Raw genomic sequence first — 17,526 nt, 5'->3', positions numbered from 1 at the left:
TAGAATTTTTTCGATTCGCTTATATATAGAATTTCTGTATTTTACATGAGAGAGCATATCAAGTTAGTGTATATACTCCAAAACAGAGTAGAATAGGGCATTGTATATTTTTTCTGACAGATAATATTCAGAGAAATTTTGTTTTGAACATTGGGGTGTATAGATAATATTTAGATTTTTTTCGATTTGCTTAAATATTGAATTTCTGTATTTTACATGAGAGAGCATATTGAGTTGGTGTATATACTCCAAAACAGAGTAGAATAAGGCATTGTATATTTTCTCTGACAGAATATATTCAGAGCCATTTTCTTTTAACTTTGGGGCCCCTAGATATTATTTAGATTATTTTCGATTCACTTAAAATTAGAATTTCGGTATTTTACATGAGAGAGCATATTGATTAGGTGTATATACTCCAAAACAAAGTAGAAAAGGGAATTGTGTATTTTTTCTGACAGATTATATTCAGAGCAATTTTTCTTTTAACATTGAAGTGCCTAGATAATATTTAGATTTTTTTTGATTCACTGAAATATAGAATTTCTGTATTTTACATTAGAGAACAGGTAGAGTTGGTGCATATACTCAAAAACAAAGTAGAATAGGGCATTGTATATTTTTTTGACAGGTTATTTTCAGAGCAATTTTGTTTTTAACATGGGGGTGCCTAGATAATATTTAGATTATTTCAATTCGGGTAAAATTAGAATTTCTGTATTTTACTCGAGAGAGCATACTGAGTTGGTGTATATACTCCAAAGCATAGTAGAATAAGGCATTGTATATTTTTTCTAACAGACTATATTCAGAGAAATTTTCTTTTAACATTGGGGCGCGTAGATATTATTTACATTTTTTTCGATTCGCGTAAAATTAGAATTTCGGTATTTTACATGAGAGAGCATGCTGAGTTGGTGTATATACTCCAAAACAGAGTAGACAAAGGCATTTTATATTTTTTGAGACAGACTATATTCATAGAAATTTTGCTATTAACATTGGGGTGCCTAAATAATATTTAGATTTTTTTCGATTTGCTTAAATATAGAATTCCTGTATTTTAAATGAGAGAGCATATGGAGTTGGTGTATATACTCCAAACCAGAGTAGAATAGGGCATTGTATATTTTTTCTGACAGATTATATTCAGAGAAATTTTGTTTTTAACATTGGGGTGCCTAGATAATATTTAGATTTTTTTCAATTCGCTTAAATATAGAATTTCTGTATTTTATATGAGAGACCTTATTGAGTTGGTGTTTATACTTCAAAACAAAGTAGAAAAGGGCATTGTATATTTTTTCTGACAAATTATATTCAGAGCAATTTTGTTTTGAACATTGGGGTGCCTAGATAATGTTTAGATTTTTTTGATTCTCTTAAATATAGAATTTCTGTATTTTACATGAGAGAGCATATGCAGTTGGTGTATATACTTCAAAATAGAGTAGAATAAAGCATTCTATATTTTTTCTAACTGACTATATTCAGAGCCATTTTCATTTAACTTTGTGGTGCCTAGATATTATTCAGATTTATTTCGATTCACGTAAAATTAGAATTTCTGTATTTTACATTAGAGACGGTATGTAGTTGGTATATATACTCCAAAACGGAGTATAATAGGGCATTGTATATTTGTTCTGACAGATTACATTCAGAGCAATTTTGTTTTTAACATTGGGGTGCCAAGATAATATTTAGAATTTTTTCGATTCCGGAAAAATTATAATTTCAGTATTTTACATGAGGGAGCATACTTAGTTGGTCTATATACTCCAAAAGAGAGTAGAAAAAAGCATTGTATATTTTCTCTAAAAGACAATATTCAGAGCCATTTTCTTTTAACTTTCGGGCGCTTAGATATTATTTCGATTTTTTTCGATTCACGTAAAATTAGAATTTCGGTATTTTACATGAGAGAGCATATTGAGTTGGTGTATATAGTCCAAAATAGAGTAGAAAAGGGCATTTTATATTTTTTCTGACCGAAAATATTCAGAGCAATTTTGCTTTTAACATTGTGGTGCCTAGATAATATTTAGATTTTTATCGATTCGTTTAATATAGAATTCCTGTGTTTTAAATGAGAGAGAATATGGAGTTGGTGTATACACTCCAAAACAGAGTAGAATAGGGCATTTTATATTTTTTCTGACAGAGTATATTCGGAGGAATTTTGTTTTTAACATTGGAATGCCTAGATAATATTTAGATTTTTTTCGATTCGCTTAAATATAGAATTACTGTATTTTACATGAGAGAGCTTATGGAGTTGGTGTATATACTTCAAAACACAGTAGAAAATGCATTGTATATTTTTTCTTACAAATTATATTCAGAGCAATTTTGTTTTTAAGATTGGTGTGCCTAGGTAATATTTAGATTTTTTCAATTCGCTTAAAGATATAATTTCTGTATTTTACATGAGAGAGCATATGGAGTTGGTGTATATACTCAAAAACAGAGTAGAATAGGGCATTGTATATTTTTCCTGACAGATTATATTCAGAGCAATTTTGTTTTTAACATTGGGGTGCCTAGATAATATTTAGATTTTTTCGATTCTGGTAAAATTAAATTTCTGTATTTTACATGAGAGAGCATACGGAGTTGGTGTATTTACTCCAAAACAGAGTAGAATAAGGCATTGTATAATTTTCCTAACAGACTATATTCATAGCCATTTTCTTTTAAATTTGGGGTGCCTAGATATTATTTAGATTTTTTTCTATTCACGTAAAATTAGAATTTCGGTATTTTACATGAGAGAGCATATTGAATTGGTGTGTATGATACTAAAACAGAGTAGAAAATGGCATTGTATATTTTTTCTGACAGATTATATTCAAAGCAATTTTGGTTTTAACATTGGGGTGCGTAGATAATATTTAGATTTTTTTCGATTCACTTAAATATAGAATTTCTGTATTTTACATGAGAGAGCTTATGGAGTTGGTGTGTACACTCCAATACAGAGTAGGATAGGGCATTGTATATTTTTTATGACAGATTCTATTCAGAGCAATTTTGTTTTTAACATTGGGGTGCCTAGATTATATTTAGATATTTTTGATTCAGTTAAAATTAGAATTTTGGTATTTTACATGAGAGAGCATACTGAGTTGGTTTATATACTCCAAAACATAGTAGAATAAGGCATTGTATATTAGTTCCAACAGATGATATTCAGAGCCATTTTGTTTTTACTTTGGGGTGCCAAGTAATATTTAGATTTTTTTCGATACGCATAAAATTAGAATTTCTGTATTTTGCATGAGAGAGCATACTGAGTTTGTGTATATACTCCGAAAAAGAGTAGAATAGGGCATTTTATATTTTTTATGAAAGATTATATTCCGATGAATTTTGTTTTTAACATTGGGTTGCCTAGATAATATTTAGATTTTTTTGATTTGGGTAAAATTAGAGTTTCTCTATTTTACATGAGAGAGCATATTGAGTTGGTGTATATACTACAGCACAGACTAGAAAAGGGCATTGTATATTTTTTCTGACAGACTATATTCAGAGCAATTTTGCTTTTGACGTTGGGGTGCCTAGATAATATTTAGATTTTTTTCGATACTCTTAAATATAGAATTTCTGTATTTTACATGAGAGAGCATATGGAGTTGGTGTATATACTCGAAAACAGAGTAGAATTGGGCATCGTGTATTTTTTCTGACAGCCTATATTCAGAGATATTTGGTTTTTAACATTGGGGTGCCTGGATAATATTTAGGTTTTTATGTTTCGGGTAAATTAGAATTTCGGTATTTTACATGAGAGAGCATACTGAGTTGGTGTATATACTCCAAAGCAGAGTAGAATAAATCATTGTGTATTTTATTTAACAGACTATATTCAGAGCCATTTTCTTTTAACTTTGTGGTGCCTATATATTATTTAGATTTTTTTCGATTCACGTAAAATTAAAATTTCGGTATTTTACCTGAGAGAGCATATTGAGTTGGTGTATATACTCCAAAACAGAGTAGAAAAGGGCATTGTATATTTTATCTGACAAATTATATTCAGAGCAATTTTGCTTTTAACATTGGGGTGCCTAGATAATATTTAGATTGTTTTTGATTCACTTAAATATAGAATTTCTGTATTTACATGAGAGAGCATATGGAGTTGGTCTATATACTCCAATACAGAGTAGAATAGGGCATTGTATATTTTTTCTGACAGATTATATTCAGCGAAATTTTGTTTTTAACATTGGGGTGCCTAGATTATACTTATATTTTATTTGAATCGCTTAAATATAGAATTTTTGTATTTTACATGAGAGAGCATATGGAGTTGGTGTATATACTCCAAAACAAAGTAGAATAGGGCAGTGTATATTTTTTCTAATAGACTATATTCAGAGCCATTTTCTTTTAACTTTGGGGTGCCTAGATATTATTTAGATTTTTTTCGATTCGTGTGAAATTATTATTTCGGTGTTTTACATGAGGGAGCATATGGAGTTGGTCTATATACTTTAAAACAGAGAAGAATAGGGCATTGTATATTTTTTCTGACAGATTATATTCAGAGCAATTTTGTTATTAACATTGGGGTGCCTAGATAATATTTAGATATTTTCGATTCGGGTAAAATTAGAATTTCGGGATTTTACATGAGAGAACATATTGAGTTGATGTATATACTCCAAAACAGACTAGATTAGGTCATTGTATATTTTTTATGAAAGAGTATATTCAGAGAAATTTTGCTTTTAACATTCGGGTGCCTAGATAATATTTAGATTTTTTTCGATTCACTTAAAATTAGAATTTCGGTATTTTACATAAGAGAGCATACTGAGTTGGTGTATATACTCCAAAAAAGGGTAGAATAAGGCATTGTATAATTTTTCTAACAGAGTATATTTAGAGCCATTTTCTTTTAGCTTTGGGCCCCCTGGATATAATTTATATTTTTTTCGATTCGCGTAAAATTAGAATTTCGGTATTTTACATGAGAGAGCATATTGAGTTGGTGTATATACTCCAAAACAGAGTAGAAAAGGGCATTGTATATTTTTTATAACAGATTATATTCTAGGCAATTTTGCTTTTAACATAGGGATGCCTAGATAATATTTAGTTTTTTTTCGATTCGCTTAATTATAAAATTTATGTATTTTCTATTAGAGACCATATGGAGTTCGTGTATATACTCCAAAACCGTGTAGAATAGGACATTGTATATTTTTTCTGACAGATTATATTCAGAGCAATTTTGCTTTCTACATTAGGGTGCCTAGATAATATTTAGATTGTTTTTGATTCGCTTAAATATAGAATTCCTGTATTTTATATGAGAGAGCATATGTAGTTGTTTTATATACCCCAAAACAGAGTAGAATAGGGCATTGTATATTTTTTCTGACAGATTTTATTCAGAGCAATTTTGTTTTTATCATTGTGGTGCCTAGATATTATTTAGATTTTTTTCGATTCACATAAAATAAGAATTTCAGTATTTTACATGAGAGAGTATATTGAGTTGGTGTATACACTTGAAAACAAAGTAGACAAAAACATTGTATATTTTTATGACAGATTATATTCAGAGCAATTTTGTTTTTAACATTGGGGTGCCTACATAATATTTTGATTTTTTTGATTCGGGTAAAATTAGAATTTCGTTATTTTACATGATAGAGCATATGGAGTTGGTTTATATACTCCAAAACAGAGTAGAATCGGGCATTGTATATATTTTCAGACAGATTTTATGCAGAGCAATTTTGCTTTAACATTGGGGTGCCTAGATAATATTTAGATTTTTTAAATTCATGTAAAATTAGAATTTCGTTATTATATATTTGAGAGCATACTGAGTAGGTGTATATACTCCAAAACAGGGTAGAATAAGGCATTGTATATTTTTCTAACAGACTATATTTAGAGCCATTTTCTTTTAACTTTGAGGCCCGTAGATATTATTTTTTTTAGATTTGCATAAAATTTGAATTTCGGTATTTTACATGAGAGAGCATATTTACATGGTGTATATACTCAAAAACAGAGTATAAATGGGCATTGTATATTTATCCTCATTGATTTTATTCAGAGCAATTTTTCTTTTATCATTGGGGTGCCTAGATATTATTTAGATTTTTTTCGATTCACGTAAATTTAGAATTTCCGTATTTTACATGAGAGGGCATACTGCGTTGGTGTATATACTCCAAAACAGAGTAGAATAAGGGATTGTATATTTTTTTAACACACTATATTCAGAGATATTTTCCTTTATCTTCGGTGCACGTAGATATTATGGAGAATTTTTCGATTCTTTAAAATTAGAATTTTGGTATTTTACATGAGAGAGCATATTGAGTTGGTGTATATACTCCAAAAGGGAGTGAAAAGGGCATTGTATATTTTTTCTGACAGATTATATTCAGAGCAATTTTTCTTTTAACATTGGTTGCCTAGATAATATGTAGAATTTTTTCGATTTGCTTAAATATAGAATTTCTGCATTTTACCTGAGAGAGCATATGGAATTGGTGTATATACTCCAAAACAGAGTAGAATAGGGCATTGTGTATTTTTTCTGACAGATTATATTCAGAGCAATTTTTATTTTTACATTGGGGTACCTAGATAATATTTAGATATTTTTGATTCGTGCAAAATTCAAATTTCTGTATTTTACATGAGAGAGCATCATGAGTTGGTGTATATACTCCAAAACCGAGTAGAATAGGGCATTGTATATTTTATCAGAAAGATTATATTCAGAACAATTTTGTTTTTAACATTAGGGTTCCTAGATAATATTTAGATCTCTTCGATTCGGGTAAAATTAGAATTTCTGTATTTTACATGAGAGAGCATACTGGGTTTGTGTATATTCTCCAAAACAGAGTAGAATAAGGCATTGCATATTTTTTCGAACAGACTATATTCAGATCCATTTTCTTTTAACTCTGGGGCACCTAGATATTATTTAGATTTTTTTCGATACATGTAAAATTAGAATTTCGGTATTTTACATGAGAGAGCATATTGAGTTGGTGTATATACTACAAAACAGAGTAGAAAAGGGCATTCTATGTTTTTTCTGGCAGATTATATTCAGAGCAATTATGCTTTCAACATTGGGGTACCTAGAAATATTAAATTTTTTTCGATTCAAGTAAATTTAGAATTTCAGTTTACATGAGAGAGCATACTGAGTTGGTGTATATACTCCAAAACTGAGTACAATAGGTCATTATATATTTTTTTGACAGATTATATTCAGAGCAATTTTGTTTTTAACATTGGTGTGCCTCGATAATATTTAGATTTTTTTCGATTTTGGTAAAATTAGAATTACTGTATTGTACATGAGAGAGCATAATGTGTTGGTGTATATACTACAAAAAAGAGTAGAAAAGGGCATTGTATATTTATTCTGACAGATTATATTCAGAGCAATTTTGCTTTTAATATTCGGGTGCCTAGATAATGTTTACATTTTTTTCGAAGCACGTAAAATTAGAATTTCGTTATTTTACATGAGAGAGAATATGGAGTTGGTGTTTATACACCAAAACAGAGTACAATAGGGCATTGCATATTTTTTATGACAAATTATATTCAGAGCAATTGTGTTTTTAACATTGGAGTGTCTATGTAATATTTAGATTTATTTCGATTCGCATAAATATAGAATTTCTGTATTTTACCTGACAGAGCATATGGAGTTGGTGTATATACTCCAAAATAGAGTAGAATACGGCATTGTATATTTTTTCTGACAGATTATATTCAGGGCAATTTTGTTTTCAACATTGTGTTGTCTAGATAATATTTAGATTTTTTAGATTCGTTTAAAATTAGAATTTCTTTATTTTACATGAGAGAGCACACTGAGTTGGTGTATATACTCCAAAACACAGTAGAATAAGGCATTGTATATTTTTTAAAACAGACTATATTCAGAGCCATTTTCTTTTAACTTTGGGGCGCCTCGATATTATTTAGATTTTTTTTCGATTCACATAAAATTAGAATTTGGTATTTTACATGAGAGAGCATATTGAGTTGGTGTATGTACTACAAAACAGAGTAGAAAAGGGCATCTTATATTTTTTCTGACTGATTGTATTCAGAGCAAATTTGCTTTTAACATTGGGGTGCCTAGATAATATTTAGATTTTATTCAATTTGCTTAAATATAGAATTTCTGTATTTTACATGAGAGAGCATATGGAGTTGGTTTATATAGTCCAACACAGAGTAGAAAATGGCATTTTGTATTTTCTCTGACAGATTATGTTCAGAGCAATTTTGCTTTTAACATTGAGGTGCCTAGATAATATTTAGATTTTTTTCGATTCACTTAAGTTTAGAATTTCTGTATGTTACATGAGAGAGCATATGGAGTTGGTTTATATATTTCAAAACAGAGTAGAATATGGTATTGTATATTTTTTCTGACAGATTATATTCAGAGCAATTTTGTTTTTAACAAGGGGTGCCTAGATAATATTTAGATTTTTTTCAATACGCTTAAATACAGAATTTCTGTATTTTACATGATAGAGCATATGGAGCTGGTGTATATACTCCGAAACAGAGTAAAATAAGGCATTGTATATTTCCTCTAACAGACTATATTCACAGCCATTTTCTTTTAACTTTGGGGCACCTAGATATTATTTAGATTTTTGTCGATTCACGTAATATTTGAATTTCTGTATTTTACATGAGAGAGCATATTGAGTTGGTTTATATACTCCAAAACAGAGTAGAAAAGGGCATTGTGTATTTTTTCTGACAGATTATATTCAGCGCAATTTTGCTTTTAACATTGGGGTGCATAGATTATATTTAGATTTTTTTCGATTCGCTTAAATGTAGAATTTCTGTATTTGTCAAGAGAGAGTATATTGAGTTGGTGTATATACTCCAAAACAGAGTAGAATAGGGAATTGTATATTTTTTCTGACAGATTATATTCAGAGCCATTTTGTTTATAACTTTGGGGTGCCTAGATAATATTTAGATTTTTTTCGATTCGATTAAATATACAATTTCTGTATTTTACATGAGAGAATATGGAGTTGGTGTATATACTCCAAAAAAGAGTAGAATAGGGCATTGTATATTTTTTCTGACAGATTATATTCAGAGCAATTTTGTTTTTAACATTGGTGTGCCTAGGTAATATTTAGATTTTTTTGATTCGGGTAAAATTAGAATTTCTGTATATTACATGAGAGTGCATACTGAGTTTGTGTATATACTCCAAAACAGAGTAGAATAAGGCATTGTCTATTTTTTCTAACAGACTATATTCAGAGCCATTTTCTTTTAACTTTTGAGCGCCTAGATATTTTTTAGATTTATTTTGATTCGCTTAAATATAGAATATCTGTACTTTACATGAAAGAGCATATGGAGTTGGTGTATATACTCCAAAACAGAGTAGAACAGGGTATTGTATATTTTGCTCTGACAGATTATGTTCAGAGCAAATTTGTTTTTAACATTGGGGTGCCTAGATAATATTTAGATTTTTTCGAATAGGGTAAAATTTGAATTTCTGTATTTTACATGAGGGAGCATACTGAGTTGTTGTATATACTCCAAAACAGAGTAGAAAAGGCATTGTATATTTTTTCTAATAGACTATATTCAGAGTCATTTTCTTTTCACTTCGGTGCACCTAGATATGATTTAGATTTTTTTCGATTCGCGTAAAATTAGAATTTCAGTATTCTACAAGGGAGAGCATACTGAGTTGGTGTATATACACCAAAACAGAGTGAAATAGGGCATTGTACATTTTTTTCTGACAGATTATATTCAGAGAAATTTTGTTTTTAACATTGGGGTGCCTAGGCAATATTTAGATTTTTTCAATTTAGGTAAAATTTGAATTTCGGTATTTTACATGAGACAGCATATTGGGTTGGTGTATATACTACAAAACAGAGTAGAAAAGGTAATTGAATACTTTTTCTGACAGATTATATTCAGGGCAATTTTGCTTATAATATTGTGGTGCCTATATAATATTTAAATTTTTTACGATTCGCTTAAATATAGAATTTCTGTATTTTACATGAGAGAGCATATCGAGTTGGAGTATATACTCCAAAACAAAGTAGAATTGGGCATTGTATATTTTTTCTGACAGATTATATTCAGAGCAATTTTGTTTTTAACATTGGGGTGCCTAGGTAATATTTAGATTTTATTTGATTCACCTAAAATTAGAATTTCGGTATTTTACATGAGAGAGCATACTGAGTTGGTGTATATACTCCAAAACAGAGTAAAATAAAGCATTGCATATTTCTTCTGACAGATTATATTCAGAGAAATTTTGTTTTAACATTGGGGTGCCTAGGTAATATTTAGATTTTTTCGATTCAGGTAAAATTTGAATTTCTGTATTTTACGTGATATTGAATATTGAGTTGGTTTGTATACGACAAAACAGAGTAAAAAAGGGAATTGTATATTTTTTCTGACAGATTATATTCAGAGCAATTTTTCTTCTAACATTGGGGTGCCTAAATAATTTTTAGATTTTTTGCGATCCTCTTAAATATAGAATTTCTGTATTTTACACGTGAGAGCATATGGAGTTGGTGTATATACTCCAACACACAGTACAATAATGCATTGTATATTTTTTCTAACAGACTATATTCAGAGCCATTTTCTTTTAAATTTGGGGTGCCTAGATATTATTAAATTTTTTTCGATTCGCGTAAAATTATAATATCGGTATTTTACCTGAGAGAGCATATGGAGTTGGTGTATATACTACAAAACAGAGTAGAATAGGGCATTGTATATTTTTTGTGACAGATTATGTTCAGAGGAATTTTGCTTTTAACATTGTGGTGCCTGGAAAATATTTAGATTTTATTTTGATTCACGTAATATTACTGTTTCGGTATTTTACATTAGAGATCATACTGAGTTGATGTATATACTCCAAATCAGAGTAGAAGAGGGCATTGTATATTTTCTCTGACAGATTATATTCAGAAGAATTTTGCTTTTAACATTGTGGTGCCTGGAAAATATTTAGATTTCTTTCCATTCACGTAAAATTAGAATTTCGGTATTTTACATGAGAGTGCATATTGAGTTGTTGTATATACGCCAAAAGAGAGTTGAAAAAGGCATTGTATAATTTGTCTGAGAGATTATATTCAGAGCAATTTTGCTTTTAACATAGTGGTGCCTAAATTATATTTATATTTTTTTCAATTCGATTAAATATAGAAATTTGGTATTTTACATGAGAGAGCATTTGGAGTTGGTGTATATACTCCAAAACAGAGGAGAATAGGGCATTTTATATTTTTTCTGACAGATTATATTCAGAGTAATTTTGTTTTTAACATTGGGGTGCCTAGAAAATATTTAGATTTATTCGAATTGGGTAAAATTAGAGTTTCTGTATTTTACGTGAGAGAGCATATGGAGTTGGTGTATATACTCCAAAACAGAGTAGAATAGGGCATTGTATATTTTTTCTGACAGATTATATTCAGAGAAATTTTGCTTTTAACATTGAAGTGCCTAAATAATATCTAGATTTTTATCGATTCGCTTAAATGTAGAATTTCTGTATTTTACATGAGAGAGCATATGGAGTTGGTGTATATAATCAAAAACAGAGTAGAATAGGGCATTGTATAGTTTTTCAGACGAATTATATTCAGAGCAATATTGTTTTTAACATTGGGGTGCCTAGATAATATTTAGATTTATTTGATTCACTTAAGATTAGAATTTCTCTATTTTACATGAGAGAGCATCCTGAGTTGGTGTATATACTCCAAAACAGATTAGAATAAGGCATTGTATATTTTCTCTAACAGACTATATTCAGAGCCATTTTTTTTGAACTTTAAGGCGCCTAGATATTATATAGATTTTTTTGATTTGCATAAAATTAGAATTTCGGTATTTTATATGAGAGAGCATATGGATTTGGTGTATATACTCCAAAACAGAGTAGAATCGAACATTGTATATTTTTTCTGACAGATTATATTCAGAGCAACTGTACAGTTAACATTCCCGTGCCTAGATAATATTTAGATTATTTTCGATTCACGTAAAATTAGAATTTCAGTATTTAACATCAGAGAGAATACTGAGTTGGTGTATATACTCCAAAACAGAGTAGAATAAGGAATTGTATATTTTTTATAACAGACTATTTTCAGAGCCATTTTATTTTAACTTTGGGGCGCATAGATATTATTTATATTTTTTTCGATTCGTGTAAAATTAGAATTTTGGTAATTTACAAAAGAGAGAGTATTGAGTTGGTGTTTACACTACAAATCAGACTAGAAAAGGGCATTGTATATTTTTCTGACAGATTATATTCAGAGCAATTTTGCTTTTAACATTGGGGTGCCTAGATAATATTTAAAATTTATTCGATTCGCTTAAATATAGAGTCTCTTTATATTACATGATAGAGCATATGGAGTTAATGTATATACTCCAAAACATAGTAGAATAGGGCATTGTATATTTTCTCTGACAGATTATATTCAGAGCAATTTTGTTTTTAACATTGGGGTGCCTAGATAATATTTAGATATTTTTCGATTCACGTAAAATTAGAATTTCGGTATTTTACATGAGAGAGCATACTGAGTTGGTGTATATACTCCAAAACAGAGTGGAATAAGGCGTTGTATTTTTTTCTAACAGACTATATTCAGAGCCATTTTCTTTTAACTTTGGGTCGCCTAGATATTATTTAGATTTTTTTTGATTCGCATAAAATTAAAATTTCGATATTTTACATGAGAGAGCATATTGAGTTGGTGTATATAGTCCAAAACAGAGTAGTAAAGGGTATTGTATATTTTTTCTGACAGATTATATTCAGAGAAATTTTGCTTTTAACATTCGGGTGCCTAGATAGTATTTAGATTTTTATGGATTTATGTAAAATTAGAATTTCCGTATTTTACATGAGAGAGCATACTGAGTTGGTGTATATATTCCAAAACAGAGTAGAATAAGGCATCATATATTTTTTCTAACAGACTATATTCAGAGCCATTTCCTTTTAACCTTGGGACACCTAGATATTATTTAGATTTTTTCGATTCACGTAAAATTAGTATTTCGGTATTTTACATGAGAGAGCACATTGAGTTGGTGTATATATTACAAAACAGAGTAGAAAAGGGCATTGTACATTTTTTCTGATATATTATATTCAGAGCAATTTTGCTATTAACATTGGGGTGCCTAGACAATATTTAGATTTTTAATTTTTTTGATTCTGTTAAAGTTAAAATTTCTGTATTTTACATGAGAGAGCACACTGTGTAGGTGTATTTACTTCAAAACAGAGTGGAATAAGGCATTGTGTAATTTTTCTAAGAGACTATATTGAGAGCCATTTTCTTTTAACTTTGGGTCGCCTAAATATATTTTTGATTTTTTTTTATTCGCTTAAATATAGTATTTCTGTATTTTACATGGGAGAGCATATGGAGTTGGTGTATATACTCCAAAACCCAGTAGAAAAGGGCATTGTATATTTTTCCTAAAAGAGTATATTCAGAGCCATTTTCTTTTAACTTTGGAGCGCTAGATATTATTTATATTTTTTTCGATTCACGTAAAATTAGAATTTCCGTATTTTACATGAGAGAGCATACTCAGTTGGTGTATATACTCCAAAATATAGTAGAAAAAGGCACTGTATATTTTTTCTAACAGAATATATTTAGAGTCGTTTTTTTTTAACTTCGGTGAGCATAGATATTATTTAGATTTTTTTCGATTCATGTAAAATTAGAATTTCTGTATTTTACATGAGAGAGCATACTGAGTTGGTGTATATACTCCAAAACAGAGTAAAATGGGGCATTGCATATTTTTTCTGACAGATGATATTCAGAAAAATTTTGTTTTAACATTAGGGTGCCTAGGTAATATTTAGATATTTTCGAATCAGGTAAAATTAGAATTTCTGTATTTTACATGAGATTGCATATTGAGTGGGTGTATATACTACAAAACAGAGTAGAAAAGGAAATTGTATATTTTTTCTGAAAGATTATATTCATAGCAATTTTGCTTATAACATTGGGGTGCCTATATAATTTTTAGATTTTTTTTGATTCGCTTAAATATAGAATTTCTGTATTTTGCATGAGAGAGCATATGGAGTTGGTGTATATACTCCAAAACAGAGTAGAATAAGGCATTGTATATTTTTTCTGACAGATTATATTCAGAGCAATTTTTTTTAACATTGGGATGCCTATATAATATTTAGATTTGTTTCGATTCATGTAAAATTAGAATTTCGGTATTTTACATGAGAGAGCATACTGAGTTGGTGTATATATTCCAAAACAGAGTAGAATAAGGCATTGTATATTTCTTCTAAAACACTATATTCAGAGCCATTTTCTTTTAACTTTGGAGTGCCTAGATATCAATTAGATTTTTCTCGATTCACGTAACATTAGAATTTCTGTATGTTACATGAGAGAGCATATTGAGTTGGTGTATATACTCCAAAACAGTGTAGAAAAGGGCATTGTATATTTTTTCTGACAGATTATATTCAGAGGAATTTTGCTTTTAACATTGGGGTGCCTAGATAATATTTAGATTTTTTTTAATATGCTTAAATATAGAATTTCTGTATTATACATGAGAGAGCATACTGAGTTTGTGTATATACTCTAAATAGAGTAGAATAGGGCATTGTATATTTTTCCTGATAGATTAGATTTTTTTCGATTCGCTTAAATACAGAAGTTCTGTATTTTACATGATAGAGCATATAAAGTTGGTGTATATAATCCAAAACAGAGTAGAATAGGGCATTGTATATTTTTTCTGACAGATTATATTCAGAGCAACTTTGTTTTTAACACTGGTGTGCCTACATAATATTTAGATTTTTTTCGATTCATGTAAAATTGAATTTCTGTATTATACATGAGAGAGCATACTGAGTTGGTCTATATACTCCAAAATAAAGTAGCATAAGGCATTTTATATTTTTTCCAACAGACGATATTCAGAGCTATTTTCTTTTAACTTTGGGGCGCCTAGCTATTATTTAGATTTTATTCGATTCGTGCAAAATTAGAATTTCTGTATTTTACATGACAGAGCATATTGAGATGGTGTATATACTCCAAAACAGAGTAGAAAAGGCCATTGTATATTTTTTCTGACAGATTATAGTCAGAGCAATCTTGCTTATAACATTGGGGTGCCTATATAATATTTAGATTTTTTCGATTCACGTAAAATTTAATTTTTGTATTTTATATGAGAAAGCATACTGAGTTGGTGTATATACTCCAAAACAGAGTAAAATAGGGCATTGTATATTTTTTCTGACAGATAATATTCAGAGAAATTTTGTTTTAACATTGGGGTGCCTAGATAATACCTAGATTTTTTTCGATTCGCTTATATATAGAATTTCTGTATTTTACATGAGAGAGCATATGGAGTTGGTGTATATACTGCAAAACAGAGTAGAATAGCGCATTGTATATTTTTTCTGACACAATATATTCAGAGAAATTTTGTTTTTAACATTGGGGTGCCTAGATAATATTTAGATTTTTTTATTTTTTCAATTTTAGTAAAATTAGAATTTCTGTATTTTACATAAGGTAGCATATGGAGTTGATGTATATACTCCAAAACAGAGTAGAATAGGGCATTGTATATTTTTTCTGACAGATTATATTCAGAGCAATTTTGCTTTTAACATGGGGGTGCCTAGATTATATTTAGATTATTTTCGATTCGCTTAAATATAGAACTTTTGTATTTTACATTATAGAGCATATTGAGTTGTTGTATATCCTCCAAAACAGAGTAAAATAGGGCATTGCATATTTTTTCTGAGAGATTATATTTACAGAAATTTAGTTTTAACATTAGGGTGCCTAGGTAATATTTAGATTTATTCGATTCAGGTAAAATTAGAATTTCTGTATTTTATAGGAGATTGCATATTGAGTTGGTGTATATACTACAAAACAGAGTAGAAAAGGGCATTGTATATTATTTCTGACAGATTATATTCGGAGCAATTTTGCTTTTAACACTGGGGTTTCTAGATAATATTTAGATTATTTTCGATTCACTTAAATATAGAATTTCTGAATTTTACATGAGAGAGCATATGAAGTTGGTGTATATACTCCAAAACAAGGTAGAATAGGGCATTGTATATATTTTCTAACACATTATATTCAGACCAATTTTGTTTTTAACATTGGGATGCCTAGATAATATTTAGATTTTTTTATTTTTTCGATTTGTGTAAAATTAGAATTTCTGTATTTTACATAAGAGAGCATACTGAGTTGGTTTATATACTACAAAACATAGTGGAAAGGGGCATTGTATATTTTTTCTGACAGATTATATTCAGAGCAATTTTGATTTTAACATTGGGGTGCCAGGATAATATTTAGATTTTTTTCGATTCACGTAAAATTAGAATTTCTGTATTTTACATGAGAGCATATTGAGTTGGTGTATATATTAAAAATCGAAGTACAGAAGGACATTGTATATTTTTTCTGACAGATTATATTCAGAGCAATTTTGCTTTTAACATTGGGGTGCCTAGATAATATTTAGATTTTTTTCGATTCACGTAAATTTAGAATTTCCGTATTTTACATGAGAGAGCATATTGAGCTGGTGTATATAATTTATAACAGGGTAGGAAAGGGCATTGTATATTATTTTTGACAGATTATATTCAGAACACTTTTGCTTTTAACATTGGAATGCCTAGAAAATATTTATACTTTTTGCTGTTCATTTAAATTTTGAATTTTGGTATTTTACATGAGAGAGCATATTGAGTTGGTGTATATACTCCAAAACAGAGTAGAAAAACGCATTGTATATTTTTTCTGACAGATTATATTCAGAGCCATTCTCCTTTACCATTGGGGTGCCTGGATAATATTTAGATTTTTGTCGATTCCCGTATAATTCGAATTTCGGTATTTTACATGAGAGAGCATACTGAGTTGGTGTGTATACTCCAAAACAGAGTAGAATAGGGCATTGTATATTATTTCTGACAGATTATATTCAGAGAAATTTTGGTTTTAACATTGTGGTACCTCAATAATATTTAGATTTCTTTCGAGTCGCATAAATTTACAATTTCGGTATTTTACGAGAGAGCATATTGAGTTTGTGTATATACTCCAAAACAAAGTAGAAAAGGGGATTGTATATTTTTTCTGACTGATTACATTCAGAGCTATTTTATTTTATCATTCGGGTGCCTAGATAATATTTAGATTTTTTTCGATTCGCGTAAATTTAGAATTTCGATATTTTACATGAGAGAGCATATTGGGTTAGTGTATATACTCCAAAACAGAGTAGAAAAAAGCATTGTATATTTTTTCTGACAGATTATATTCAGAGCAATTTTTCTTTTATCATTGGAATGCCTAAATAATATTTAGATTTTTTTCGGTTCGTGTAAAATTTGACCTTCTG

The sequence above is a fragment of the Callithrix jacchus genome, chromosome 11 (genome assembly GCF_049354715.1).
Source record: "Callithrix jacchus isolate 240 chromosome 11, calJac240_pri, whole genome shotgun sequence".
Taxonomy (NCBI): Eukaryota; Metazoa; Chordata; class Mammalia; order Primates; family Cebidae; genus Callithrix; species Callithrix jacchus.
This window is presented reverse-complemented; position numbering follows the sequence as displayed.